Here is a 5,800-nt window from a genome sequence, read left to right on the forward strand (position 1 = left end):
ATTAACTAACAATATTACGAATAAAAAAATAAAAAACTTTTGTACCACATCAACATATCAAATTTAGTTAATATGATACGTTAAGTATAATAATATATATAATATAGATTATGACTTAGACAGCAAAATGCATGCAGCTCTCTTGGGTGGCATGGATTTCAGGGAATGTGTCCTAACTAAAACGTAATTTGACCAACGATTAATGATATCCGGCCTATTCTATAACAATAAACAATATATACACCATTCATACATATATGTTAATTTCCCTGATGCAACGATATATATATAATATATATAATATATATTAATGCAAAAAAATAATTTTGATTAAAACAATATGGCTTATATTTATATTATATGAAAAAAACTTATAGCAATTACTACAAACTAAGCTACTATAAATATGTTTGTCTCTGCATATGCACACTCCTACCCAAAGTGTTGCTTCTTGTTCTCAATCTTTTCAGGAAAAATGAATACAAAAATGGAGGTTGCACAAGGGGACGAGGCTTCTTTCTTATTCGCCATGCAACTAGCCTCTTTTTCAGTGCTACCTAATGTCCTCAAAGTGGCGCTGGAGCTCGACCTCCTTGAACTCATGAAGAATAAGGGGCCCGACGCCTTTATTTCACCAAGAGAACTCGCCGCGAAAATTCCCACCAACAATCCAGAGGCGCATAACATGGTGGACAGAATCCTCCGCCTGCTTGCGAGCTATTCTATTTTAAATTGTCGAGTGAAAACCCTGCCTGATGGCGCGTTGAGCGGCTGTATTCCTTGGCTCCGGTCTGCAAGTTCTACACCAAGAATGATGATGGAGTTTCTCTAGCCCCTTTGTTGATCATGAGCCTAGACAGGGTTTACTTGGAGACTTGGCAAGTATCAACTACATTCCAACCTCTACACGTACTATATGTGTGCATGTGTAATCATTAATAATTGTATGTGTAGGTACCACCTGAAAGATGCAATTCTCGAGGGGGGACTTCCTGTTGAAAAAGTATATAAAATGAGCACATTCGAGTATCACGCCACAGATCCAAGATTTAACAAGGGTTTTAATATAGCAATGTCCAATTTTTCGACAATGTTGATGAAAAGAATTGTAGATACGTACGAGGGATTCAAGGGTCTGAGGACTTTGGTCGATGTTGGAGGTGGAATCGGTGGTTCCCTGCGCATGATCCTATCCAAGAATCCAACTATAAAGGGCATTAATTTTGATTTGCCCCACGTTATTCGAGACGCACCATCTTTTGCAAGTATGTGAAATATTTGTGTTGGTTCTTTGTAATGTATTTTAAATCGGTTCCATTGAAATATTTGTGTTTGGAGCTCGCTTTTTAATTTAATTTGATGGTTTACGTGAAACTTAAACTTGGCCGACCTTTTTGTATTGATCAGGCATGGAGCACATGGGTGGAGACATGTTCGTTAGTGTTCCGAAAGGCGAAGCCATTATCATGAAGGTGAAATTGTTTCATCATATAATATATGTGCGTGTTTGTGTATGTATATGTATATGTATATTCATCATTTTGTTAGCCTTCTAAATTGTTCAGCAATAATGATAATAATAATAAATGCTACACCTAAGTCATGTATGTGGAAGCGTGACTATAAAATAAACCTTTATAACAACTACTTTATATATGTTATTGTCTTTACGAAATGCTTAACTGATGCTATTATAGAAATTCATTGTAAACATCGCCAGCTCTTTTTTTTTTCCCTTTTCAATGTGGCAATATAGTGGCATTATAAGAAAAATATATTTTATTCAATACATATAATTAAACCGTTGTTCACGTTAGTTTTCCACCCGTTTTAAAAAAAGGAATGCTTTTTCATAATTTTTGATTCCCAATAGTTTCTTACAACTTTGTAATAATATTTTTATGATTATTTTCTTATTAGACTGATTCAATTCTTTTTTTACCGAATCCACAGTGGATTCTTCATGACTGGAGCGATACGAATTGCATAAAAATACTGAAGAGATGCCATGAAGCACTTCCAAATAACGGAAAAATCATCGTTGTGGAGCATATCCTTTCAGAGACCCCAGCAGAAGATTTTAAATGTAATTTGCAATCTGACATGGTTATGCTAGCATTTAGTCCCGGTGGTAAGGAGAGGACAGAAAATGAATTTCATGCATTGGCGAAGCAAGCAGGATTCAAAGAATCTCGAACAGTTTGTTGTGTTCTCCCACTCTGGATCATGGAGTTTTATAAATAAATATAAAAAGAAATATTGAGTAGCTAAAGATAATTACCGTTTTATAATAAAACTTTAGGCTTGCTATGACTTTTCTCCTAAAGATAATTACCGTTTTATAAAACTTTAGGCTTGCTACGACCCTTTTCTCTTTTACTCCTGTTAACATGCAAAAACTAATGGATAAATAATTGACGGCGTGTACACTGTGCTGGTGTTAAATAATGATCAATCTAGCTTATTGATCTCCCCTTAAATTCATTATGTATTTTGAATCGCATGCATATCGGCGATAAGTTCAACTTGAAGAATAAATTATATTTAGCTTCATCTAATGCCCGCCAGTTGTTTATTTATGCAATAAATTAAGACCAATATCTTTTTATTTTCCTAATAACAAAAATAATGTAAACAAAAAATTATGACTAATTTCAACTGCATATATAAATTAAAATCGGATTTAAGTTATTGCAATTGCATAAAAGCGTCCACTGTAAGTAGGCGTCTCTTCCTTACTTACACATATTAGGATAATGTATTATTTCAAATTATTGCAATAATAATTATTAATCTTTAACAAGTGTTTGTTCCTAGACCGAAAGGTCATGGACTCTCTCGCCTTTATGGTATGACTCCCCTGACCAATTTTCCTGTTATACAGATTCTACTTCATAACAATAGCATAATCAGACATTTTCTCACTTCAAATATTTTCCTTATGGATCTAGCATCTCTTTAATTTATCTTTTGATTATATGCTTCCTCAGTTTCTTTGCTGATCCAATAATGGTTTTAAATCTGAGAAATTCGCATTCGTAAAGACCATAGGGTGAAACAAATCTTTACCAATGACCATGTTTTTTTTTTTTTTGTGGCATGTGAGAATCATCTTGTTGATTTTCTCTTGAAAAATATTCTTAAAAGTACAATAAACTAGAGTGACATGATTAAACGAATCATAATGCTTATATTATATTTTTCTTTTCGACTCCTCTTTGAATGTTTGTACCCCATGACATATGTTTCAATATTTACTATATGAAAGCCGGCCACTATTAGTCACATCTTTGTATAATCTAGGATGATAAAGACGATTAGTAACAACATGCATATGGTTCCTTGATTGCTTTTCATTTCCAATGTCGTTCCCTAGCACATTGATTGATTCATCTTACCAGGCATCTCATCCCTTCTTTCATTGTGTTGTGAACCCTTCCTCTTGTTTGAGGAGCATAAATTTTTTGGTTGTGAAGTACACCAACCTTTAAAATCCTTGAACATGGTTATATATGGATTTTTTTTGTTACTCCCTCGACTCACCTCTTTGTTAATTGTATTATTACCATCTTTTACGAAAACATTTTGGTTTTTCAATAAATTCAGGGTATTTTGAATATTTTTAAACATAATTTAAATTTTCTAAACTAGCTAATATAATTAGATAAATACCAATATGAATATAGATATTAATCACTTCACATTGTAAAGTATGATAACATCATTACAAATATCACATAAAAATAGATAAATATCAATATGTACACATATATTTAACTAGATTTGATATAATACGAACACAAAATCAAATAATATATACATATGTATAATAAAATAATATATTTATGAAATTGGTTTACTTAGGATTTTTTTCTGCAAAACTTTGAACCAAACTAATTTTTTGATTTGGTGAATTTTATATAATGTGATCGATTAAATATCAAATCGATTTGGATTGGTTTGATTTCTGCTTACCCCTACTTTAAAAACAAACAATATTTTTAGCAAATGGCATATCTATGTGCGTTATATAACATGTATGACATAATTTTTTAACATATAATAATTAAGTGGGCAATAAAAGAATATGAAATATAACTCCTAGGAAGATTGGCTACCTTTTAGTATGAAAATGAACAAACAAATATTTACCAACCAAAAGTTTTTCTAAAAATAAAATAAAATTTATCGATCTTTAAAAATTCAAAAATATATGAACAAGTATAAAATAAAAATCTGAAAAAGTATCAAACAAAATGAAAAACCGAAATGTATCTGTTGGGTTGAGAAACACAAGCAATCATGATTTCGATGATAACAAATTTGTTATTTGACTTTTTAATATATTACTCAAGTGTCAAGTTGTTAGTTCAAGTGGGAAGCTGAAATTTGAAATAAAAAAGATTAAAATATGGCGATGCTGTGTTTTGATGATATCTCATAGCTCAGTGATGAAAATGACAAACCACTAAAACGACCGAATAGAGAACTCAATTTTCCACAAGTCCTACTTCACAAAATCTAAGTAAGTTCAGATATTATCTAGGCGAAATATTAGTCGTAAGATCGACCTGACAGAAATAGAAACAACAATCAGCTCAGTCTGACCAGTTATGGTACATTGGTAATATCTCTAAGCTCAGTTATTCAAATGGAACTATTCAGTATGAGTTATGAAGATTAAAAATGAATAAAATCATCTTAACAAGTCAAAAGTATAAATCAAATAAAAATAATAATAAACCATAATGAATTTGATGATTCTGCACTGAATAAAGAACATGTTCTAGATTACTAATTGTCTGATCTGTTGTGAATATCTATCTCATAAGAACTTGAAATTGTGTGATTCTTGATTCCATGGAAAGCCAAGAGAAATGCTACAACTTTTATGTTTATCACTTTGCCCAAAAATCGATGAATCAAGAGTTTTATTCAAAAGAACAGAACATCTCGACTTAATCAGCTTGACTTGGTTCAGCTCAAGTCAAAGCAAAGAGATCGGACCAGGTCAAACCAAGCTGATATGATGGCATATCAGATCAGACCATCAACAACCTAGTTTCGCAAAATGGCCAGAAATACGAATGTGACTGTTGCAATATCTGAATCTGTACACAACATTTCCAAACGGTCATATTCTTTTATCTAAAATCTATATCACTATTGGAGGCCGTGAATAAACATATTGGAGATCAAATACAAATTTTGGAATGAGATTCAAATCATGGGCATTCTACATTAGCTAAAATGAGAGCAAACATAAGTGTGACTATACATTTGATATATACATACAATGAAAAATTCCTCACACACAATCACTAACATACACATGAGAGTGGAGCATCAAAGTTTAGATGAATGAATATTAACAAAAAGACATTAAAGATTGTATTTGTAGTCTTGACACAAAAAACGTTAAATATTATGCGGATTGTGAGTTTACACCTGCAATCGAGTGTGCTAGGAGTTTTAATTAAACAATAGATAAGTCTTAAGTTGAAATGAGTTTGTACAAAAGTTGTATTGTCGCGTATTTTCCGCTGACAACTGCACGGTTGTCAAGTTTTAATAAAAGAGAGTAAAGTATCGTTCCCAGGATGAGTGTATAATAAAATATATCAGTGCTTGTAGTTAAAATAGTCACTACTTTATCTAGAAGAATAAATTAAAGGTTGGTTTACTTAAAACGAATTAATTGTAAATAAATAGTAATCGAATAACCGAAGTGAGAAAATATCAATGATAGAAAATATCTAGAGGAGCAATTTCACTTAGTTTTCACGATAACTATTCCGGT

General features: G+C 31.7%; 1 pseudogene; it reads left to right on the forward strand.

Moving 5' to 3' along the window:
- The first annotated feature begins 417 nt into the window (after nucleotides 1–417).
- On the forward strand, nucleotides 418–2,310 carry LOC142535002 (caffeic acid 3-O-methyltransferase 2-like; annotated as a pseudogene).
- Nucleotides 2,311–5,800: the final 3,490 nt, after the last annotated feature.

Source organism: Primulina tabacum, unplaced genomic scaffold (genome assembly GCF_025594145.1).
Source record: "Primulina tabacum isolate GXHZ01 unplaced genomic scaffold, ASM2559414v2 Contig782, whole genome shotgun sequence".
Lineage (NCBI taxonomy): Eukaryota > Viridiplantae > Streptophyta > Magnoliopsida > Lamiales > Gesneriaceae > Primulina > Primulina tabacum.